The following is a 27,500-nucleotide window of genomic DNA, read 5'->3' as shown; positions in this document are numbered from 1 at the left end:
TGGCATGTTCTTAGCTCTCTTGATTGGTTCCACCTCCTCTTTTCTTATTACATGGCCATAGTATCTCAGACGAGCTTCACTAGCCTTCTCCTTTACATTACATATACCACACATTCTTCTTATATCCTGACTCTCCCTCCTTTCCCGTAGTGATATTCCAGCAATCTATCTTGCCATCCTCATCTCGGTTCTTTCCAACAGTCCCTCCTCTTTCCTCTTAAGTGCCCAAGTATCTGCCCCATATAATAGTATGGGCCTGATAACTGTCTTATATAGTTTCATTTTGAGCCTTAATGGCATATTCTTGTCTAAAACAACTCCAGTTACTTCCTTCTATTTTTGCCATGCTTCTTTCACTCTCTGTCTCACTGCTTTCTCAGTACCTCCCTCCTCTGCTATTACTGATCCCAAGCAGTTAAACTCATCGTTCTGTTTTAGCACTGTACCATCTTCCACTTGAATGTTTATTTCTTCATGTCCTTCTTTACTGCTAATCATTAGCTGTCTTTTCAATGTTCACTTTCAATCCTTTCCTTTCTAGGGCTCCTTTCCATGCTAAAATCCTTTCTTGCAGTTCTTCTGTGTCTGCTATAATGAATAAATCATCAGCAAACATCAGTTCCCACAGTTCTTCGTTGTTCCTTAATTCTGATGTCAAAGTGTCTATAACGTCGAAGAAGAATGGACTCAGAGCGAGCTGATCCCTGATGGAAGCCAACCTCCACAGGTAATGCCTCGGTCTCCCCATATTTTGTCTGTGCACTGGTTCTTGCCCTCTCATACATCATCTTCACTAACCTTACCAACTTCTCTGGTACTCCTCTCTTTCTGAAACACCAATAAACTACTCCTCTTGGTACCCTGTCATATGCCTTTTCAAGATCCACAAAACACATGTAAACTTTCCTGTTTCCTTCTAAATATTTCTCTTGGACTTGTCTGACTATAAAAATAGCATCCAATGTGCTCTTTCCTTTCATAAACCCAAACTGCTGCTCATGTATAGCTATCAACTCTCTCAACCGCCCTTCTACTATTCTTCTAGTATCTTGAATACATGCACCAAAAGCTTTATTCCTCTAGAACTCCCACAGTTTAACACGTCTCCTTTTTGTTTATACATTTTAATCATCTTACTATTGTTCCAGTCCTTTGGCATTTCCTCTACATCTCAGATCTTTTCCAACAGTGTGTGCAACCACTCTTTGCCTAAATTTTCCAGTGCTTTAATCATTTCTATTGTTAACTTTGACTTTCCTGCACCTTTATTTACTTTTCCTTTCTTTATAGCATTCTTGACTTAACTCATTCTGATGTTTGCTATTGGTCCTTCTACTGGAGGAACATTTTCCAGTGTTTAATAGTTGTGAAGAACATTCTTTCCATCTTCTCTTGACCTCTTCTCCCGCAATTAAGATATTTCCATTTTCATCTTTAATCATTCCTACCTTTCCTACATCCTGCCTGTCTTTTCTTCTCGCTTCTGCAATTCTGTTGATTATCTTTTCTCCCTCTGGTGTTCCAACCTTCTCATACCACTCTCGATGGGCTTTTCCCTTTGCAATCCTACCTTTCTTTTTGTTTTTTGTTTGTAGTTGTTATCTTCTTCCCACCCTCTTCTGGCTATACTCTTTTCCTTCACAGCTGTTTGAACCTCTTGATTCCACCACCATGTTTCTCTTTCCTGTTACTGCTTACCACTTGTCCTCCCACACACCTCTGCTGCTGCTGGAACCACAATCCCTTTCATATAATCCCATTTCTCTTCAGGCGATTCTGACATTCCACTTACATCTCTCTCTTCTCTGGTTCTTTCCACTTTACTTCTGAACTCTCTTGCCTTCTTCGCCTTCAGCTTCCAAGTTTTGATCTTCCTATTCCTGACTGAGGTTTTTCTTTTCCTTTTTGCTTTCAGCCTAAAATCTGCCACTACCAGTTTATGCTGAGCTACAACAGATTCATTTGGAATAACCTTACAATCCATAATGATTTTCTTGTCTTCCTTCCTAACCAAAACATAATCAATTTGTGTCTCATTTTGTCCACTTTTGTATGTTACCAGATGACTTCTTCTTTTCTCAAAGTGTGTATTCAAGACTACCAGATTCATAGCTTCTGCTAATTCCAACAATCTGTCACCTTCTTGGTTCCTTCTTCCAAAACCTCTTCCTCCATGTATTCCTTCAAAGCCATCAGAACTCTCACCTGCATGGACATTCATGTCCCCAGATAACACTAATAGTTCACTTCTTGGAATTCTTTCTATATATTCTTCTAATTTCCCTCTGAATTCCTCCTTCTCCTCTTCACTACACCCTTGTTGAGGGGCGTATGCCAAGATGATATGCCATACTCTCTTATCTTTCACAAACTTTAAGCCCATGAGCCTGTCACTGATACGCTGGACCTCTGTGACATTCTCCTGCAGATCTGGATGGAGAATAATTCCTACCCCATTTCTCCTTGCATCTTCCCTGTGTAGTAAACTTTATATCCTTCTCCAAGCTTTCTTGCATTTTTCCCCTTCCATTTGGTCTCACATACATATATATAGTATATATATAAATATTATATATATATATATATATATATATATATATATATATATATATATATATCTTGTGGTATCGTTTTTTTTAGATAATATTCAACAGATATTAGCGAAGAAATCCAAAGAAATGTTAAGTATTTAGCTGAAAACAAGTCAGGTACGGCAAAACGTGAATTCTAAAAATAATGAACTTTTACTAGACCTTAGAAAGCTAATATTTTTTGTATCTTTCATATGTTATTGAGACAGCTGTGTATATCTTAATTATAAATAAACAACACAGAAACCACACTGAATTTCTTATCACGGTATTCTTTAAGATTCTTATATAAGAGAATTCCTTCGGCAAGAATAATCTAGAGGAGGAAGATAGTTGTTGACCTTGATGATTCGTTCAACGCTCCATGCATTCTGTTGCTGGACGACTGGATGTGAATAAGGAAAAACTGGAGTTTAATTCAAGGACCCGAGTCTTTGCTATAACATATTTATTTACTTTCAGAACATGAAGTAGTTACTGTTGACTAAAGATACGTGTTTTTACCTAGAATTTTGTTTCTGACTCTGTAGTCGTTTTGAAAAGGATTTAAAGTATTTGTTTCCTATGAAGGAATGTAAATTTACACACAATTACATGGGTATATTTAACATACCGGTCGTAATAAACGTATAATTTACAGTAACATCTATCATAAAGGTCATAGAAACTGCATTACACCTCAACGTCTTGCAGTCAGGTCATTGCTGGCATTCATTAAATATTCCGACTTGTTTCAGCAATATTTTTAGTGATATGAATTAAAGAGAGTGAAAAAGTTTTAAGCTTTCATTATTTTTTCTTACTGACTTATTGGAAGAGGAACCGGTTTAGTAACTGTACTTCATTTTAACTTGTTCAAGTTTCATACACTAGCAGAAGTACGTGGCAATAATGCATTCTACCCAATATGCCAAAGAATTTTCGACTGGGTCACTCTTAGTTTCAGGCAGTTTGCAATAGAATACCTCACTAGTACGTGTCGGAATGAAAAGCCTCTTGGTAATCATTTTTCCGCTGTCTCTTACATAGTTATTGGGAATGCAGAAGATTTTTTGCACATTTCATTTCATTATAAATGGCACTGTGATTGTAATTAGTATATGGAGTAGCAATCAATGATTCGTCAATATGCCACAACCGGTAACATCAAGCCTTTTTTCATTTAATACTTCATCACCGAAAAAAAAGATTTATACATCTTCAGCAACGCTAACTTGTTCTCATTAACAAATCGCCAATAAACCGGCCTTCATTCAAAATAAACGAATTCGCTCAATAACTTATATTTTGGTAGCAATTATTTCTAATCTACAGTACATCTACCCAAAATTGTTAATGCTTTTCCACAACATCTCTCCCATTTACTTGCTTTACATCTATATGAAAAGTTTTAATTTCTGAGAGTCGACGAAAACTAGTACAAAAGATGTGAGATAACTCTGGATATCCAGAGATGTTAGCAAAGATGTTAACAAAAACCCGCATTTTTTCGTTAAAGCCAGCGGATATATTTCAACTTTCTAAAATTATGCCATGCCATAAATGAACTTACATTTGCCACATGCCTTGGGGAAGAAATACTAGCCCCACTAAAAATTTTCATTGCGAAAATTTTCTCCTCCACCTTCAAAAAGTAAAGACGATATTAAATATAGCAAGTGAAACCCCAAGACATATGTTATTTTATATAGTAGGGATCTGTATCATTCGGAAGGAACAGCCGAAAGCAGGTTATTTACTGCCTATCCAAATTTCCAAATAATAAAATGTCTATACATATAATGAAGGTCTTAACAGAATAGTATCCCACTGTACAAAACGAAGTGTAGATCCACACACACACACACACAAATATATATATATATATATATATATATATATATATATATATATATATATATATATATATATATATATATATATATATATATATATATATATATATAACGTTGTAAGATGTGGTGGTTACTAGTAACTCGAATAGAAGACGGTTGAAGGAGGAAGTACATCTCAGGTGGTCCATAAAATACATTTATTACGACGTTTCAAAACACAAAGGTTTCATTTTCAAGCTATAAAGATAAAAAAAAAAACATTAAAATTAACATTAAAAGCGATAAAATACAAATACAAGACATAATACATTATATATAGCAAAATTCAAAACTAGTTGTGGCAGGACCAACCATCAAGAAAGGAAGGACGAAAAATCAGGAATGAGACAAAGGCAACAGCTCACGTAAGGTAAAGAGCTGTCGAGGAAGACTGCTAAGTGTTCAATTGAGAAACAAGTTGTTTATAAACAAAGATTCCAGGATTGTCAATAGCCATTCGGTGCCCATAATATTTCAAAATCTTTGTATTGTATGCCCGCCCCAACATTTCAAAATCTTTGTATTGTGATATTATGCTTACATTTACACAAGGACATGGCGTCAAGTTTCATCTTCATCGCGCTGATTTTCAGTTTTCTAAATCATCTAGAAATTTTGGAATTTTTCATAAATGGAATTTAGGCCATTAGGTACTTTTTCTAATAAAAACAAGAAGTAAAAACATACATCAATTTTTACAAGTAATTATTTTCCCACCACACTTTATCACAGGTCTGTTTTTTAAACTTTAACAACGTTTTTATTCAAAAGTCTCCGTACCTACTGCGCCTAAACTTCCATTTTATGCAAATGTACCTTTGATCCATGACAAAATTTCTATGATGTACTAAGAAAACTTATATTTAATTGTATACCAGCTATTAAATTTAATATCATCCCAACAAATCCACTTACTCTGGGTAGTTTGTTTAAATTTAGAGATAAACTTGACCCTTTGATGACCTCATGTGTAATGTAGGGACCAATTGCTCCTAGATGTAATCTAGGGACCTACGTGGATCCACACAAAGGTTACTGAGAGTCATAATTGATTGCCACAAACGCGTTAGCGACCGCACTGGTGGCAAACTTGCTAATCCTGAATTTTCCAACGTCAGACAACACGCCAATAAATGCAAACATAGTACAATACAAAGATTTTGAAATATTGGGGCGGGCACCGAATGGCAAACTATTGACAATCCTGGAATCCTTGTTTATAAACAACTTGTTCCCCAACTGAACACTTAGCAGTCTTCTCCTCGACAGCTCTTTTACCTTACGTGAGCTGTTGCCTTTTTGTCATTCTCTGATTTGTTCCTTCCTGACTTTCGTCCTTCCTTCTCTCTCTCTTGATGGTTGGTTCTGCTACAACTAGTTTTAATATCGTTATTTATAATGTATTATGTCCTATATTTGTATTTTAGCGCTTTTAATGTTAATTTTATTGTTTTTTATCTTTATAGCTTGAAAATGAAACCTTGTGTTTTGAAACGTCGTAATAAACGTATTTTATGGACCACCTGAGATGTACTTCCTTATATATATATATATATATATATATATATATATATATATATATATACATACATAATGATGTGAAAAACACACTGACTGCAGTACTCGTATATTTATTTCTCACTGACTGTGTTTAGGCTAAGCGATAGTTCGCTTTGAACGGTCTTTGTAAAGGCAGTTTTCTTGCCATTATACTCATTGTGATGTCTTTTTTTTTTAAAGATGGATATGTGTCATATACTGCAGTACGTTCAAAAACCAAACAAAAATGAGAGGTAAAAATGAAAAGTTCAAGTCAACTAAAGGCATAAAGTTTTACAATTTGCTGTAAAAAAAATGCTTGCCAAAAATAAAGAATTAGAAATATAAAACATTTTTTTAATCATGCAAAGCTAGCATAAATCGCCTGTCTAATAATTATACTGTTTAATGCTATTTATTCTAATTATTGTGCTTTAAAACTAGAGGAAAAACGTGAAAACTTTTCATTTATTGCTTTTTTAACAATATTTTCTGTGGCCAGTCTATGTAAATTTAACTGTGTGGTAGAATGCTTAAAAATTTTATATATGTAATATGTATATTGTATATATATATATATATATATATATATATATATATATATATATATATATATATATATATATATATATATATATATTTACAGATTGGGTCTCTTTGGAGGAATGCAAGGGGGTCTTTATTTAGTTACTGCCTTAATGGACCAACAAAGAAGACCAACCTGTAACAAAATGAAGGGGAAAATGGATAACTTACCTTGATATTACCATTAGTTAATCAGGGATTGGAAGGTTGCCATGGGAAATGAGTATCAAGTTGTTAAATTGAATTTATTTACAGAAGAAGCAATCAAGAAGGTAATATATAAGGTTGATGATACAGCAAGTAAGCACAAATAATAAAAAAATGCAAATGGGCAATGCATAGCAAATCTATGCATATGATGAGGTAAATTTGTCTTGAATGATCAGGATCTCTTGTGTACAATGAAAAGGTGGGAACAGTTTATTGCTCCCCGGACTGCAGACCAGGGAATTCTTGCATTTATTGGATATGGCAGTACTTTTAAGATGATTTGAGTTCACAAGGCTGGGTTGACTGAGCAGAATAGTAGCAAGGACCCTGGAAGAAAATACAGGATTAGCATTCCACACAAAGGAGTTTCTCTCACACTAAGCTAAATAATGCACCATGGAGGAGTTGATTAATTAAATTTAATTAGCCCATGGTAACACTATGGAGGAGTTGATTAATTAAATTTAATTAGCCCGTGGTAACACTATGGAGGGAGTAATCTACTGCTGATCACTAAATTGAATTAAATTTAGTTTAGGGCAAGTCGTGGGGCAAATTTTGGGCTGTTTTGTCGGTAGATTGGCTTAACAAAATGGGTCTTTGTTTAGGAGAATGAAAAGTGAAAATTCGGAAAATATAAGCAAGAAATTAATGGAGAGAAACAGAACTGGCTTGGGGACTAATTGCTTCTGACGTACCTTATGCCTGTTGATATTTTGAGCTCTGAACATGTGGGGGCTTGGCTGTCCAGATTCGTTAGCCGCCACCAGTGGAAGAAAGAAATGGAAGGCACGACTGCATGCACTGCTAGCAAGGTACAGAGTGGCAGCTTTGTTTTCCAAAGGAGAAATGCTTCCCTTGTTGTTTGCTTCCGTCAGCGGAGGTCAGTCATCCTGCAAATCAGTCACACAGCCAGCAAAATGGGTGTAGGAAAATAGGTCTTATGGTTAGGTACTTAAGGGTTAACCTCCTGGTCCACCTACAGCCTGTTTTCGTCCCTTGGCGTTAACAGACTAACTGCAGCTACAAATCACGTGATGGGGGCAAAGGAGGAAAGCTAAGGTGTGTCATTGTGCTACTCCAGGTCAGGTGGCGTGGGGGCGTTTCTCAGGCCTATGTGAGTTCAAATTCTGGGCAAACATCTTCCTTCCCACCACTAAAGCTAGCCTTGGAGTTAATTGAGAAGTGTTTTTGTTCGAAATTTCTATTCCTTATCTAAGTGGACTAAGAGGGATGAATGGTATTATGAAGAGGAGTACATATATATATATATATATATATATAGAAATATATATATATATATATATATAATATATATATATGTGTGTGTGTGTGTGTGTGTATATATAAGTCAAAACATTAGTTGAAGTCAGACAAAATCGATACATTTGTATATTTGATTGTATAATAATAATTAACAAAAATGTATCTTATATACATATAAATCACACTGCTGTTATGCCTTCATGCAACTGGAGGTGGTGCAAACATGGAGCAGAAAATCAATTTGAAATTCCTCATTAAGCCGGAACAGAAAATCAATTTGAAATTCCTCATTAAGCCGGGGAAGGGCTCAACCGAGTGTCTCAAACTCCTCCAAGAAACTCATAGAGAAGATGCAATGTCCTCAATCTCCTCCATGATTGGGTGCAGCGCAGCAGGTGGGCTCTGTGGAGAGAGAATTCGTGGCAGTTTCACCATGACAACAAGCCTACACACACCGTGCTCAGTATGAGGCAGTTCTTGGCCAACAAACAGATTGCAGTTCTCGACCACCCTCCTTATTCCCCAGATCTTGCATCATGCAACTTCTGGCTCTTCCGCAGGCTGATGACCATGCTAAAAGGAACCCATTTCGCCTCTGCAGAAGAGATCAAGGCCACTGTGACAAGGGAGCTTAGGGGCCTCAAGGAGGAGGACTTTGCCGAGTGCTTCCATTGGTGGCAGAGGCGAATGCAGAAGTGCATTACCTCTGGGAGGGAATACTTTGAAGGGGACAATGCGTAACTTCTCTGTAGACTTTGTAACAAAAGTATTTTGAGATAAGTCTCGTTTATTAATTGCCACACCTCATATATATATATATATATATATATATATATATATATATATATATATATATATATATATATATATATATATACCTACATACATACACACTAGCTGACCAACCTGGTGCCCAGGAAATCTCTGATTAACAACTGATAAACTCTCTCTCTCTCTCTCTCTCTCTCTCTCTCTCTCTCTCTCATTCCTATCGGGGCTGAACTTGGACTTGAAGGGCATCGGGAGTGTCTCTATTCATCCCGGCGATCTCGAAAACTATGGATTATACTCAGTATCTGTCACTTTTGACATTTTATTTTTCACCCCTTCTCACTCCTCCCGCTTCCTATCAGGGCTGAACTTGGACTTAAAGGGCATCGGGAGTTTCACTGTCGATCTCAGCGACCTCAGAAACTATGGATTAGACACTAATATCTGTAGCTTTCGGTTATTTTTACTTCACCACCTTCCCACCCCTCTTCTTATCGGGACTGAACTTGCACTTAAGGGCGTCAAGAGTGTCACTATTCTTCTCAGAGACCTCAAAAACTATGGATTAGACACTAATATCGGTCGTTTTCGGTGTTTTACATATCACCCCCTTCCTATCAGGGCTGAACTTGGACTTGAAGGGAATTGGGAGTGTCACTATTCTTCTCTGCGACCTCGAAAACTATGGATTAGACATTATCTGTCGTTTTTTGGTTATTTTTACGTGTCACCCCCTTCCCACTCCTCACCCCTTCCTATCAGGGCTGAACTTGAACTTAAAGGGCACCGGGAGTGTCACTGTTTTCTCAGGGACCTTGAAAACTATGGATTAGACACTAATATTTGGTGTTTTGGCTATTTTAACATGTCACCCCCTTCCCATCCCCTCCCTATCAGGGTTGAACTTGGACTTAAAGGGGATCGGGAGGGTCACTATTCATCTCAGAAACTTCGAAAACTATGGATTAAATGCTAATATCTGTCGTGTTCGATTGTTTTTATGTCACCCCCTCCCTATTGGGGCTAAACTTGGACTTGAAGGGCATCGGGCGTGTCACTATTCTTCTCAGGGACCTCGAAAATTATGGATTAGACACTAATATCCGTCGTTTTCTGTAATTTTTACATTTCACCCCCTTCCCACACAACTCCCTTTGGTGCCAGTGATGTCTTACCCCCACAGTTTTCTTTCCCAGATGGTAAGTCATATGTATACCAAGTTTGGTTGGAATTGCTCAATGCGTTTCAGAGTACATGTGGAACATACACAAACACATCCATTTATATATATATATATATATATATATATATATATATATATATATATATATATATATATATATATATATATATATATATAATGTAACAACTTCCTTAACAATGTTGTGTGAATGAATGAAGATTGTTCTATAGCATAGTAGCAAAATATACCTTAGACCTTGTACTAAATGTGCTTAATAAGAATTTCGATGCTAGTGGTCTATAAAAACTGGTGGCATGTATTAATTCAAACTGTGCAGGCAATGAGGACCATAGCGGAAGCTGGCTGTTGAAAAAAGTTTTGAAAAACGGTCAAACCATCTCTTATTTGACATTGTGCTGAAAAACGACATAACCACTTCAAATAACTCTGTTTAAAAGATGAAAACACCCCTTAATTTCTATAAATGGCTAAAGAAGATATTCTATGTTTATATAGTGAATGATATAGTAGGTGCATATGGGATGCAATAATTAATGCAGTATGAGTTTTGCTAAAATTCAGCCTCATCCTCATCTGATTATTTGCATTTCAGGAGAGTGAAGAACTGTAACAAGTGTTGCACTACCTGACCGCTGTACAATCTTATTTTCAAGACGAATACTCATGTTGTTAGCAAGGGCTAAAATAACTTAGGTCTAAAAACGACTACCTTTGGAACACCAGAAATAAGAAGCCTAGATTTACAAAAATGATTCACTGTAACTTCATCGGGACAATTATATCATCCATTGTACCGTGTTGACGTTGCGAGATATCACGTCGCCAGTTTGTTCACTGTTATACTTTTTCGCTGCAAAATACATAAATTGCATCCAAAAGGGGTTAATGATTATTTCCTACAATATCTATTTAACTATTTCGCTATAATTCGCACGCTTTACTAAAATATGACCAATTCACTGTTTAACAATCTATATATATAAAAATGGATGTATGCATGTATATATGTACATATGTATGTGTGTGTTCCAGCATAACTCTGAAATGCATTGAGAAATTTCAACAATACTTGGTATACATATGATTTACTGTCTTGAAAAGAACACTGTGGGGGTAAGACATCACTAGCACCAAAGGGCACCAAAGTGGCGGGGGAAGGGCTTCCCTGAAATGGGGCTGGTTCTGCCCATGAAACGGGGATGGTTATTCCCAAAGGCTTAGAAGACTTAGTAACTTTACGAATTTATCATCCCTAATTTCGGTATACTGTACATAGGACTTACTATCTGGAAAAGAATACTGTGGTAGTAAGACATCAATGGCACCAAAGGGGTGGGGGGTGATAGAGAGAGAGGAGAGAGAGAGAGAGAGAGAGAGAGAGAGAGAGAGAGAGAGAGAGAGAGAGAGTTTATCGGTTGTCATTCAGAGTTATCCAAGGCAGCACCGGGTTGGTCAGCTAGTATGTCATAAAAGCTCTGCTTACTTCCTTCTTTTGTAAGAAAATGCCCATGATGACATACGGCCTTCTTATAATCCATAACAATAGCTAATCTAAATCACTTCTCACAGTTATCGATAACTGCCAGCTGTTTTGTTCTGAGTTTGACATTCAAGAATAGTTCAGGTTAAACTCCTTAAAATGCTTCTGCAGTATTAGCAAGCTGAGTGATCGGAAGAATCTAATTAAATACAGTCATTATTCACTACTGACATGTAACGCGATAAAAAAATGTTATTTGGAATGCAACCAACCTTAAAAAACAGTTGCCGTGTAAGGGTCCATACAATTTGATTCCATTACCCATCGGTTGGGCGAATACAATCACGTACGGCAATTGGTCTGTGTTGAAGGTTACAGAGTGATAAATTCACTACTCGGGAAACAATTCATTGCATCGCAACCCAAGCGTGCACTGGACCATCCTCACCACCTACAGGTTTCCTGGCCGTCACTTAAGGCATGAAAAGAATATTTGAAATTCTCGAAAGGTAGCAGTACAAGTTCATCCAATTCCCGCAGGTTCACTCAAGTTAAACTATAGGAAAACACATTCGAAACATGTTTTGGCTCTTTACGAAAAAGACGATGGACCAGACAGGTTTATTTCATTTTCGACGCTGAGAAAAATTAGGTATTATTGCATGCAAAAAGATGCGAGGCAGGTGAGGCATTCAGTATAGTTCCCCCATCAACCAATCACCAATACATAAGACATGTCGCCATGACTGGCAACGTTTTGCCTCTTGTTTATGTTTTAATAGACAAAACACTACAGAGAAATACAATAAGCTTTTATCACTACCACGCAAAATTAAAAGTGATTTACAATGAGCAGCAATTGGCCCCTCATATTCTCTCATTTCAAATAAAATGGTTGCTTTTTCTACTTTCCCCAGTAATTACTGCGATCCAGTTAATAAAAGGGCTTGCGATGATTAAAGGAATGTGTTGCAGATTTGCTTATTGAATAACAATGATTGCAGCCAATGAATTTGTACCTGCACTGGATACAGTGCGATCTTTGTTGTTTCAAAACGAAAAGCCTAACTTTTAAAATGAATATATTCCTTTAATAAAAAATGGAACACTAGAAAATAAACGTTCGGCACCGCTGCCCACTTTGTATACGATTCAATCAGCCAAAATGGGCTCTGTAGACGAGTAGGGAAACGCTCGGTTATCATTTACTGGGTCCTTGAATCATATGCGCACAACCTATCGCCCATTAGTTCGCCAGGTAAAAAAAGATTGCGAGCATCTGCTGGGGTCAAAAAAAAAAATGCAAGGCTGCCTTCTGGTACATATACATTAGGGTTATGAGAAAAAAAATATTTTCAAAATTTAATACTCCTGCTATTTTATGTGATGAGATTCCTATCACTTATTATAAAAATCACCGTTATTTTGATATTGTGTGAAAAAGGTCCCCCCACCGATGCACTTAAAGTTACCGAGTTCTCACCAAAATAGGGAATTATTGTCGAAAAATTTTAGAGACATTTTATGCATTTTGTTATCTTAGACACCCACAAACAAGTATTTTATTTGCTATTCAAGCAGAATGAGTAATGCCTTGTTGATAATTCAGGTTTCATGAGCCCAATTGTATTTTAATTTGAGACTATTGATCACAATTTAACAAGTGATAAACCTAGAATAGAAACCTTGGGTGATTTTCTCCAGAGTAAAATTTGGATGATGCAATACTACCACATTGTGTTTGGGTGTATTGCATCATCTATACATCATCATAGGCTGGCTCAGTAGCTTCAGTAATGTTCAGTTCCCTCTCGGACTTGACAGCCATTGGATGTGCTGCCTGGCTCTCTCTGGGTAATTTCTATAGGAGTTTGCATTAATGCTACTGAAAAGAGGTTTGCATTTTAGTTTTATACTCATACTGAAGTGTTGATTTGCAGTCTAACAATCATATGTTCTTGTATTTCAGAGAAACAGGGAAACATGGCGTACTTTAAGTCTAGTGATACTGTGAAAAAGAATGCACAAAAATGGACTTCCAATCTACCATCATCCATTCATACAATGCGGCGTGATCTTCCTCGTGTTGAATGGCGACAAGTTTCACCAGGCTACCTCAAAAACGGCATGTTTTGGGAAAGATACCACATGTTACTGGAAGAAGACAAAATGAAAGTACTAGGATAAAACGGATTTGTCAGGAATTATCAGAGTTGTGGGAAAATTCAGCTTTCTACTCTCAGTCAACAAGCCATTAATGCGACTGACAAAAATGATACTTTTATATGAGAAGAATCAACGTAGACCAAAGGAAGGCTTTTTGAATGGTATGAAGAGCATTTTGACATCACCAAAGTTGATGGCGTTTGGCTGTGCCGTGAGGATAAAGAGCTTTATCACAAACAAATTGAGTCAGGTGGGAAGGTTGGATACACCACTCACAAGCCAGCACCTAATTCCTCTATACATCCTTCAAAAGACAGAGACATCTTCCAATATCACATGAACAAAAGTGCTACTATATCTGACATGGAAAGTGAATCTGTTAGTTCAGGTGAAAATGTTAGCAGTGTAACAGAGGACAGTTCTGATGAAGAGCCAGTGCGAACAAGAGAAAAAAACCATCTGCTACACACCAGGCCACAAAATTAGTGGGCATCTAAAAGTTTGTGCAAGTCTTGCAGAAGAAAGCGTGCCTCTTCCTACACCAACACAATCAGGAGTATGGCGAGGTTATCAGACTTGCAGAAAAAGAAGGGGTGAGATTAAGTCACTTCTAAAGGAAGAAGGATTATTGTCTCCATTTTGATGGGAAAAGATTAGTGAAAAAGGAATACCAAGTGGTCTGCATCAAAAAGTGCAACTAGAGATGTAAGACTAGGGGTTGTACAGTGCAAAAGTGGATCTTCAAAAGATATATATGATGCACTCGAGAAAGTTATTGATGAATATGATGCCTGGTCAAGCATAAAAATGATTGTGTGTGACACAACTGCCGTAAACACTGGACGCTCAAATGGTGTGGTTGCAAGAATTCAGAGAACTATGAATGAAAAGGGCTTAGACGTGCCTCAATACATTGGGTGTCAGCATCACATATTGGACAGAATATTGAGGCATGTTCTTGACTTCTATGTTTCTGAAACAACTACAAAGCCGAGTCTGAACTACAAATTCGTCGATGAACTGTTAGAAAATTATAATAATCTACAAACTGAGTACAAGGCAGAGACTCAAATGGAAAAGACTGAGAACCAGGTTGGAGAGATGACTTCAAGTTCTTATATGAACTATGCAAAGCATTCCAGCATTACAAGAAGCATGATTCATTCCCAATTATCAAATGGAAGAAATTGCCTTCACTACACAGTGCCCGATGGAACTCGAGGGCCATTTATACCAACTCCTTGCATACTTTTACTACCATCATGGCGTAATATTTTGGAACGTCAGTGAGTTTCATCGCCAACAGCTGGCAAGAAGCGTGGTTCACTGATCAAAAATTCAAGGAAACCAGCTACAAGGACCTCCACAGAGTTGAGATGTGCCAGTGCCCTGAAATGCTTGAAAACTCATTGGAACAGGGCACCGTCAGTGCTTGATATTCCACGATCAAACATGATAGCTAAGAGAGCTGTTAAAGTGATGGAAGAATTTAGTGAAATATGCAAAAAAGACAAGTATTTAAACGATCGGTTTGTTGTCACCAACAATATCTAGTTTGAGATTTTTTTTTGCACCAATATCAGATAGACCTATTGAAATGTTTCATACAAAAATGGCTTGTGTGGGGGACATATTTTCAAATTTGAATAAAATGAAATAGGTTTTTGTGATTAGTACCAAAATGTTCAATAAATCTCATACCAGGCAAAATTTTTTATTTTGAGTCATAACCCCAATATACATATACCGCATAATCTATTGGTAATTTTTACAAGATGTATAGCAATGACCATATGGCCTTATAACCAGATATAGTAATAACCATATGACCTCTTAACTTACCAATTTCTTCACACTTTTAGAATACGTTACCTACCAGAAATACAAAGATCTTAAGTTTTGTAGTGACGAGCGTATCTAAAGAGCGTGAGCAAATCGAGAAATTAACAGAACATTGTGGTTATTACGAACACGTATATATATGTATGTTTACATATACGAATATATATATATATATATATATATATATATATATATATACATAATCATATAGTTATTACCAGTACATACATATATATATCTGGTGAAAATTGTGTTGGTCAGTTTTTCACCAGTTGTATTTATATTAGTAAAATTATAATGAGCTCTCAACTTGATTTTTTCAAAATTTATAGATTCGATTTATGCTTATACATGCATTACATATATATATATATATATATATATATATATATATATATATATATATATATATATATATATATATATATATATATAATAATTCTATTGGTCACTTTTTACCAGGTAAATATGTATTAGTAATACTATAATAATCACCCTCAAATTCTCGATATCATCACACTTTCTGGATACGCTAGTCACTACAACACCTGAGACCTTAAAATTTATAGTGACAAATTTCTCTGAAGAGCGTGAGAAATCAAAGAAATTAAAAGGTCACTGTGGTTATCACAAATAAATAAATAATTTTATATATTTATACATACACATATATACATATATACTATATGTGTGTGTATATATATATATATATATATATATATATATATATATATATATATATATATATATATATATATATATATATATATACCCATCAGAGAGAGGGGTGGTGTCAGAAGCTTACAAATTTCAGTTCTTTAGCAAGCCTTTAATGGTGAGGTTGCTGGCTCATCGCCCTCATATCAGGAACACAGCTAACACTGGTAACCATTTACATGGCCCTAGATACCATTTTCATGATCCTCCACAAGTGAGCCACAGTACTCACATTGCTGATAATGTGTGCATGTTTTTACACACACACTACAGTATATATATATATATATATATATATATATATATATATATATATATATATATATAATATATATATATATATATATATATACACACACACAGACAAGGCTTTACCTCTTCTAGCTTAGCCGCATGCCATGAAACATGAATATTCAAAGGGATTACATGATGACCCATCCCAGCACTGACTAGATCTACTCCAAGTCAAATTCACTTATCAAATGAACAGAGGAAGAGCAAATGTTCTACTTGATTGATCCATATTTACATACCTACATACATATATATATATATATATATATATATATATATATATATATATATATATATATATATACACCAGGTGTTTCAGAAATTAAAGGCCCCCCACTCCACAGAACAAATGGAAAGTTATGAAGTTTTCTGCTATAGTCTATCTCCAAGTACATTATTTTAAGTCCTTTCTCAGGAGTCAAAAGACATCATAGCTGAGGCAGTGGGTAGACCAAGAAAGTCTTTATGTAAATTCGCGCTTGAACTAGAAACAAAAAGGGGAAAGAAGAGAAGTTATAGTGCTGTATATCGTGAGTTGAAAAAATCTGGTAACAAGCCATTTCATGTTATCAGCAAGCCCTACATCACTCAGCAACACAGAGAAGACCGTGCATGGTTTTGTGGTTCATTTCTTAAAGATTGGGATGAAGCTGACTTTCTCCATGTTGCCGCAACAGATGAATTCTTCATTTACACAGTCAGGATGCCAAATCATAAAAATGACATCATTTGGGCTGCAAAGTTGGATGATATCAGCGATGACATGCGCTATCGCCAAGCTGTGAAATTTCCTGAATGTTTGGGACCGTCATGGAATGGCGAATACTTCAGAGAAACTGTGCTTACTTGTGGAGTATTTTCATTCCTCAAAGATCCTGAAAATGTGTTATCTGTTATCTGTGAAGAAGTCACATTTTTGCATGATAAGGCACCTTGTTTCAAGGCTCTTCAGACACAGGAGCTGCTTCGAAACAGTGGTATCAATTTCTTCTCGTCAAGTGAATTTCCAGGTCGCTCCCCTGACCTTAATGTGTGTGAAAACATTGGTAGTATCTTAAAGGATCCTGTTGAAGCACGCACAGTGAACTATGATGGTATACAAGCCCTCGACAACCTGCGAAGAGAGGTGACCGAAGTGCTCAGGGAAATGGAGTTTGAGTCTCAGCTTTTTGTGATTTGCTGAAATCATCCTCAAGAATGCAGGCTGTGGTACAGGCAGATGGAAGCCACACAAAATATTAAATACTCAGAGAGAAACTTAAATAAATACCTGTTCTGAATTACTTTTGTTTTTGTCCATATCAATCTTAGTTTATGCTGTAGAGGGTCTCTAATTTCAAACACCCTGTGTATGTATGTATATGTATATATATATATATATATATATATATATATATATATATATATATATATATATATATATATATATATATATATATATATATATATGAATGAATTTTATCACATCACCGTGATTCATATACAAGCATTAAATACAAACGTCCTTTAATATCCAATTCGCTCTACCTCCCGGAAATAATGTATTTTCATATGTTGCAAAGGAGAATTTTTTAGTTGATAATAAGTTAGTCGTCCCATGGGCTCGAACCCACGGGACAACGAACTTATTATCAACTAAAATCCCCTTCAACAACATATATGATAATCCTTCGCTGGTTCGAGCCACGGGACGACGAACTTATTATCAACTAAAAATTCCCTTCGGTAACATATATGAATGTCCTTCGCTGGTTCGAGCCCACGTGACGACGAACTTATTATCAACTAAAAAATTCCCCTTCGGTAACATATATGAAAATATATTATTTCCAAGGTAGAGCGAATTGGATATTAAAAGGACATTTGTAGCTTAATGTAATTATATATATATATATATATATATATATATATATATATATATATATATATATATATATATAATATATATATATATATATATATATATATATACACATATATGTATACATATAATGTATATATATATATATATATATATATATATATATATATATATATATATATATATATATATATATATATATATATATATATATATATATATATACTATTGACCAACCTGGAGCTGCACGGAAAACTCTGCACCTCCTTGTACTGAATGTCCCTTTTATCCAGGAATTACTGTGCTGACTGTCGCATTTATCCAGGTATTACTGTGGTGGCTGTCCCTTTTATCCAGAAATTACTATACTAACTGTCCTTTTTATCCAAACAATACTTTGCTGACTGTCCCTTTTATCCAGGTATTACTGTGGTGACTGTCCCTTTTATCCAGGTATGACTGTAATGACTGTCCCATTTATCCAGGTATTACTGTACTGACTGCCCCTTTTAACCAGGTATTACTGTAGTGACTGTCACATTTATCTAGTAATTACTGTTGTCACTATCCCACTTATCCAGATGTTACTGTGGTGACTGTCCCTTTATCCAGTTATTACTCTGCTGACTTTCCCATTTATCTAGGAATTACTGTGCTGACCATCCCTTTTATCCAGGTATTACTTTGCTGACTATCCTGTTACCCTTGTATTACAGAGCTGGCTTCCCATTTAGCTAGGTATTACTGCTCTGGCCGTCCCTTTTACCCAGGTATTACTGTGCTGGCTGTACCTTTTATCCAGACATTACTGTGGTGACTGTCCCTTTTATCCAAGTATTACTGTGGTGACTGTTCCATTTATCCAGGTATTACTGTGCTGCCTGTCCCTTTTATCCAGGTAATACTGTGCTGAATGTCCCTTTTATCCTGGTATGACCGTGTTGAATGTCCACTCTATCCAGTCATTACTGTGTGACTGTCCCCATGTATTACTGTGGTGACTGTCCTATTTATTCAGACATTACTGTTCTGTTTGTTCCTTTTATCCATGCATTACTGTGCTGACTGTCCCATTTATCCAGATATTACCATGGTGAATGTTCATTTTATCCAGATCTTACTGTGGTGACTGTCCTATTTATCCAGATATTACTGTGGTGGCTGTCCAGTTTATCCAGGTGTTACTGTGCTGACTGTCCCTTTTATCCAGGTGGTATTACTGTGGTGGCTGTCCCATTTATCCAGGTATTACTGTAATGTCTGTTCCTTTTATCCAAGAATTCCCGTGCTGACTGTCATATTTATCCAGGTATTACTGTGGTGACCGTCCATTTTACCCAGGTATTACTGTGTTGACTGTCTATTTTATCCAGACATTCCTGTGGTGACGGTCTCCCAGGTATTACTGTGCTGACTGTCCCTTTTATCCAGGTACTACTGTGGTGACTGTCCATTTTATCCAGATATTACTGTGGTGACTGTTCCATTTACTCCCATAAACCTAAACACACACCCAACCCCCCTTAACTGAAACACCCCCACTAAACCTAAGCACACGCCATGCTAAACATAAACACATTCCCACTAAACCTAAACACACCCCTACTAAACCTAAAAACACCCCCCACTAAACCTAAACAGAAACATTGATACAGAATTATTAATCACAGGGAATAAAAGCATCGAGTACATGAAATGAGGTATGATAAACCTGTAGAGTATATTTACCACATACGTTACAAAGGGAAGGAGGATGGAGGAAGGGGAAGAGGAAGGGGGTACGGATTTTAAACGTACCCTATTACCCAAGTTGGATCAAATGATGGCCATGTGCCAAATTTTGTCTAGATTGGTCAAGTGGTTACCACATAAGTTACAAAGGTAAGGGAGAAGGAGATGGGGGAATGGGAAGGGAAATGGGGTATGGGTTTAAAACCTACCCTATTACCTAAGCTGGGTCAAATGATGGCCACTTGCCAAATTTTATCTAGATTGGCCAAGTGGTTTGCCACATAAGTTACAAAGGGGGGGAAGGGGAAGGGGGTGGGGAAGGGAAAGTGAATGGGGTTACAAGTTTGAAACCTGCCCTATTATCTAAATTAGGTCAAATGATGGCCATGTACCAGATTTTGTCCAGATTGGTCAAGCAGTTACCACATAAGTTACAAATGGAAGGGGGAAGGGGGATGGGGGGATGGGGAGAGGGGAAGGGGAACGGGGCAGAAGTTTGGAACCTACCCTATTATCTAAGTTGGGTCAAATGATGGCCACATGCCAAATTTTGTCTAGATCAGTCAAGCAGTTACCACATAAGTTACAAAGGGAAAGGGGAGGGGTGTATGCACTCGTATTCAACCACGCGGCCTACCTGCCAACGAATCACACCGCATCTCGGAGAAAGTGCACGTGCCTGACACGAGGTCAGAAGAAAACACAAAATCCCAAGACAATGTCGTTGGCAAATATTTCCAACGTTGTTACAGTAACCTCTTTGATAATGTATCATTTTATACACCAAAACACCGTTCATTTAGTTATGTACAAAGATTTCACTACCTTATGTTTTTTTACTAATATAATTGTATTATTGCCTCTGTGAAGAAACACAGAGGCCTATGCTTAATCCCTTTTTCCTTATCTGTCAAAGGTTGGGACTATGTTACGGCCCACAAGGGCGTTTGACTTATGTGAATTTTAGATGAATAAACTAGTTGTAACCTGACCTACACTTCTGCTTACACCTCACTCTCACACTGGTGACCTCGGAGCTACCCAAAGAGGCTGACGCAGAGATGACCAATCATGCCAACGAACCCCACACCATCAGGGAGAACCTAGCAGTTGCCTCCATCCAACTGCTGCCCTTCACGCCCCACCACCCAGAAGCATGGTTTTTTAGAGGCGAAACAATTTTCCTCACAAAGAAGATCACCTCAACAACGTGGAAAGCAGATGCAGTCCTTGAATTCCTGTCGGATGGCGTATTTGAACAAAAAGCAGCATGGCTTGAAGAACTAGACACCCCAGTAACACATGACATCCTGAAGGACAAGCTGAAGTCATCCTTCAGCATGCCGCCAGCCCAGAGAGCGAAGGAGTTCCTGAACCACGTACAGACACCTCACCAATAGGTGACGAGAGACCGTCGCACGCGTATAAGCAGATACAACGACTCATCACCCTACCATCCAGAGGCAGGGAAGCTGAGTCATCCTTGGATTTGGTGAGGAAAGTACTCCTCACCAAATTACCCTGCCAGACATGCCTCCACCATGCCCATAGAAGAATTTTTGGTCATGGTCAACGAGGTCCATACGGCACATAAAGCAGCAGACCCCGCACAGCCAGCATCAGCAGCACATTGCGTTGAACATACATCTGACAGCGAAGGAAGCAGCAATGATGATGCCACCCCCGTCTTCAAGATGCATTTCCCCAAAGGAAAGCAACCAAGAAGACAGGAACCCCTGGAAGGAGTCTGTTTCTTCTATTTGAGATTCTGGAGCGAAAGCAAGAAAGTGAGACAAAGGAGGCTGCATATTCTAAAAAAAAAAAAAAAAAAAAAAAAAAAAAAAAAAAAAAAAAAAAAACAATAGGGTTGCAGAAGTGACCCAACCATACTAGTGTCAGTGAAGGAAAGGCAGGTTGCCTCATAAGAGAAATTGTGCTTGCCCACCGCTGACTCTCTTCCAGGTATGAGAGATGGGCAGCGTAAGCACAGCATTCCCCAGATCATCATCAGTGATGGGGTGCAAACTTCACCTTCGTCCTGTGGAATGCCCTCGCTGACAGTTTGGGAATCAAAATAACGCACACCATCGCATACAACCCCAAAGCCAACGGAATAATTGAGGGGCTACACAGATTGTTAAAAACCTCTCTAACTACCAGATGCCAGGGAGGCAGTTGGAGGAAAGAACTGCCGTGGGTCCTGCTGGGATTAAGAACAATGCCACATGAAGCGTTCAGTGTGTCCCCGGCCAAGTCCTCTACGGCCAAGTGATGACGTTACCAGCAGACACCTTCCTGGACTAAAAAACCCAACGACAACAGCCAAACCAGAAAAGCAATAGAGAAATTATTACCAGTGACAACAACGTACCAAGCCGACAGAAAAGTGTTCGCCCCCGCAGACTTAATGAATGTAAAGTACACGTTCATCAGAGCTGACACACAAACCCTCCCTTTCCCCAACATACTCCAGCCCATACAGAATCCTCGAACGGCGACCGAAAACGTTCCAGATGTTGGTTAACGGAAGAACGACGTGGGTTTCGATAGACCAGTTGAAACCAGCCTATACACTGGACAGCAGCCAACAGACGTAGGCTTTCTCCTTGGGGGGGGGGGTGTGAATGAGTACTGTAGGCACGCATATTCAACCACACGGCCTACCTGCTGATGAATCACACAGCATCTCAGAGAAAGTACCACTCGGTTGACACAAGGTCAGAAGAAAACACAAAATCCCAAGATGATGTCGTCGGCAATATTTCCAAAGTTGTTATAATCACCTCTTTGATATTGTACCAGTTTATACACTAAAACACTGTTCATTTAGCTATGTACATAGATTTCACAACCTTATGTTTTATACTAATATAATTGTATGTTTGCCTATGTGAGGAAACACAGAGGCCTATGCTTAATCCCCTTTTCCTTACCTGTCAAAGGTTGGGACTATGTTATAGCCCGCATGGGTATTTGACTTGTGTGAATTTTAGATGAATAAATCAGTTGTAACCTGACCTATGCTTTCACTTACACCTCACTCTCAAAGGGGAATGGGGGAAGGGGAAGGGGGTACAGTTTGAAACCTACCCTATTATCTAAGTTGGGTCAAATGATGGTCACATGCCACATTTTGTCTAGTTCAGTTAAGTGGTTACCACATTAGTTACAAAAGGGACGGCAAAGGGGAATGGGGGAAGGGGTAAGGTAAGGGGGTACAGGTTTGAAACCTACCCTATCATCTAAGTTGAGTTAAACGATGGCCTCTTGCCAAATTTTGTCTTCAGTTGATCTGTCAAATGGTCACCATAAAAGTCACAAAGGGAAGGGGGAAGGGGAATGGGGGAAGGGAATGGGGGAAGGGGAAGAGAAAGGGGGCACGACTTTGAAACATACCCTGTTACCTAAATTAGGTCAAATGATGGCCATGTGCCAAAATTTGTCTAGATCAGTCAAGCGGTGCACATTTCTATAGCACACAAACATATGGATAAACATACAAACATTCACTTATATATATATATATATATATATATATATATATATATATATATATATATATATATATACATACAGAAAGTTTATTTGGCGAAATTAATGTCTCCTTATAAACTTAAGTAATTTACCGTACATGAGCCAATATGTAGGCTACCTCCAAAATGTACTGAATTATAGATCCGAGTATCTTGTACTTTAACATTAACTGCCAGACTATACTTACGACAGATACTGAATCAGTATGAGGCTTAGGGTTTACATTTTTGAATTAGGTCCACCAGTTACCTAATGAGATGTTTCCTGTTAGGGCGCTGGAGCCGGTTTATTTACATATACGTCCCTTTTGAGCCGGGGTGATCATGCACTAGCCTTATGACCTTGGCAGTGGTAATATTAGTGACAAGTAATAAGCGAAAAAACAGAATCAAGATCACGTCTGCTTACCATTTTACAATAACTACTGGAAGTGAACAGAGGTGAACACTGATGCTTTCTGACAAGCAAGAATCTAGGGTAGGCATTGTTCTAAATGTACATCAAATAAGAGTCGATGGCAAATGGGGTATCCTCAGAGGATGCTTGGCAAAAATTAATGTGCTCCAGGCATAAGGTAACGTATGAGTACTGTAGTGTATGTTAATAAGTAATGGCGGCTTCTACTTATTCCGGGTCTCTTGACATGATAAGCTGTATAACTTCTTAAATATTTCTGCAATTCTATAAATAAAAACATCATGACCCTTACACAATATAAAATCTATTCTAGGTATGAGCTACTCAACTACAAAGATTCATATATGTACACTCACAGAGGCAACTGCACGCGAATATATTAGAGAGAACCTTGCGGGAATATATTCTATAAAATGCAGACAGTGCATCTGCGTGGAAGAATTTTCCTTAAGTAAAAATAAAAGAAAAAACAATTAATTTATAAAATACAATGGCCAACACACACCAGAGACAATAAAAACATTATGGCATATTCAGCTAAATAATTAAGATTTTTTCATTTTGTCATGATTTGCACGATGCAAAACAAAACCGGACGAGAATTTTCTTTCCTTTGATATTTTCTAACAAATTTTAGTTAAGGACTGGCATTTAAATCTCATATCTGAGGCTGCATCTTGCCTTTTATAATTATTTCTCTTACGATATTATCTGAAACATCTATCCATCCATATACATATATACATATATACAGTATATTATATATATGTGTGTGGTGTCTGTGCTGTGTTATATATATATATATATATATATATATATATATATATATATATATATATATATATATATATATATATATATATATATATATATATATATATATATGGTATATATATATATGTTTGTGTATATATATATATATATATATCATACACAGGCTCTCTAGTATTAAGAGTATCCTACCTAAGTACTAAAATAATTTTTTTCATATAGATCTTTCAATCAATATTTTTGCCTTTCACAAGTGACATACAGATGAAAAAGTTTTTTTTTAACTATTTTCACTATTTTTCCATTAAGATCACTGCCCAAGGAGTAGAATACCGTGATGGCCTAATTAAATTTTGCATCTCGCACTTATTTACGAATTACTCGTAAGTCAAAAAGAAAGAACACCAAATAAAAATAATATTTATTTTAGATAACTTGAAGGGGGAACAACGCATCTGTCCAAAAACAAAATAAGAGGGATAAAGTTCCCAACGACTTTAATTAATCAAGATCATCCGTAATAACAATCCTAAATGAAGTCAAAACTAGAAAAATATTTATGAGTCAACAGTAAGTTAGAAGAGATATGAAAAACAATTTTGCAGTTGCCCGATGCCTGGTAAGCAATCGTGGAATCTAAAACTGAAGAAGGAGAAAAAGAAAAAGAAGGCGAAGAAGAAGGAATATATATGTGTGTGTATATATATATATATATATATATATATATATATATATATATATATATATATATATATATATATATATATGTATGTGTGTGTGTGTGTGTGTGTGTGTGTGTGTGTGTGTGTGTGTAAAGGTTTAGCAACAGTAACTCACTGATTTTTCACCCTTTTACTTGCTTACATTAAGTTCATTTGCAAGTCCTTATAATTCAAGATGTATATAAGCATGCTTTTTAGAAAGAAAATATTTATCTTACGGTTTTGAAGGCTAATTTTTCTTTCTTCTGCATATATCATCTTTTTTCTACACTTATAATTAAGGAAAGGCACAAAAATGCACGTGTTTGCAATTTTTTACCAAAATATAGTTCGTACGTACAAACTGCACAATTATCAAAAATGCCAAAGTATGGGTACTCGCGCATAAGCAAATTAATACTTACGGAGCTTTGCTAAGTCCTAAATTATCTTTCGGAACTTGTAATCTCACACTGCAGTAACTACTATTACCATATATCTTAATTTTGAAGAAAATCATAGGGCTAGATTTCCTTGGGATGACTAATGGTATAATTACAATAATTCCTGCAGGACTTAATGTTCGTGAAAATAGGCCATCCCCACACGGTTGACTGTACATCCAACTACAAAATTGTTAAGCGGAGCAACCTACTAATAACATAATTGTCATCTTTTAAATTCTTACCTATGCTAATGAGACCACCCTTACAAAAAACTAAATACAAAAGGCCCGATGAGTTCCATATCAAAAGTTTCTATTATTTATATTTATATATATATATATATATATATATATATATATATATATATATATATATATATATATATATATATATTATATATACATGTAACAAACATTATATCAGAAACAAATGTCGTTTAATATCCAATGAAACGGCATTTGTAGCATAATGTCTGCGTACATGAAATGTCATTGATGTGATTTAGTTAGTTATAAATGATTTGTTTAACCAGACCAATGAACTCTTTTAGGGTTCTTCTCGGTTGAAATTCATATATATATATATATATATATATATATATATATATATATATATATATATATATATATATATATATATATATTAATGCCAACAATATTAAAGGCAAATGAGTAAGTAAGAATTAGACAAAGCTAAAAAGGAAATAGAAAAAGAAAATTGTCCTGCATATAAGTAACACAAATCTCTTAGGAAAAACACGCATACGCACAGAGAGAGAGAGAGAGAGAGAGAGAGAGAGAGAGAGAGAGAGAGAGGGGGTTGTTGTTGCGAAACTATCGTCTAGTCTCCATTGTCGCGCATGTTGGAAGGCAGAACACTACGCAGTAGGAAGCAATAAAAGATTACTCTAATGTCTTCTTCCAAAGATTATGGTGACTGATGTTACAATTATTCTATATCTGATGTCTTGTTTTCAGGCTAGTCTTGTCATTTTGAAGAAAGAAAAAATACAATATCAAAATGATTACCAAATGACTGCAGATGCAATAAAAAAATAATTCATGCTGGCATAATAAACGGAAATAGTTTCATTAGCATAATTTTCACTTCAGAATCGCTCAACAATCATGTCACTGACGTCCGCTAAATTTTTCTAGACAAAAATTATGCCTAGTGGGATGTGATGTGAGTTTGCTTCTAATATGCCGCTCAGGGTTTCCATTCTTTTGTACAGAACCGTAATCGTCTAAAGTATTATTCGGTAAAGACTTTTCACGACGCACTGATGTTGAATATAATGGTTTTTTACTTTAAATTTACCGGACACCTATTAAATTTGTTGTATGTATGTATGTATGTATATATAATATATATACAGTACATATATATATATATGTGTGTGTGTGTGTGTGTTTGAACGTGTACTTGAAAGTTACGTGGTTACTTGCCAAATGAATTGGAGGATGATTGAAAAACTGTAATTCTGTGCCTAGATTTAGC

At 36.5% G+C, this 27,500-nt stretch overlaps 1 protein-coding gene and 1 pseudogene across 1 annotated transcript in view; both read left to right on the top strand.

Moving 5' to 3' along the window:
- Window positions 1-27,500, top strand: part of LOC136842291 (uncharacterized) — a 289,840-nt gene that overhangs the window by 92,185 nt on the left and 170,155 nt on the right.
- On the top strand, window positions 13,504-14,976 carry LOC136842941 (uncharacterized; annotated as a pseudogene).

This window comes from Macrobrachium rosenbergii, chromosome 10 (assembly GCF_040412425.1).
Source record: "Macrobrachium rosenbergii isolate ZJJX-2024 chromosome 10, ASM4041242v1, whole genome shotgun sequence".
Taxonomy (NCBI): Eukaryota; Metazoa; Arthropoda; class Malacostraca; order Decapoda; family Palaemonidae; genus Macrobrachium; species Macrobrachium rosenbergii.
The sequence above is the reverse complement of the archived record's forward strand: the minus strand, read 5'-3'. Positions and strand labels throughout refer to the sequence as shown.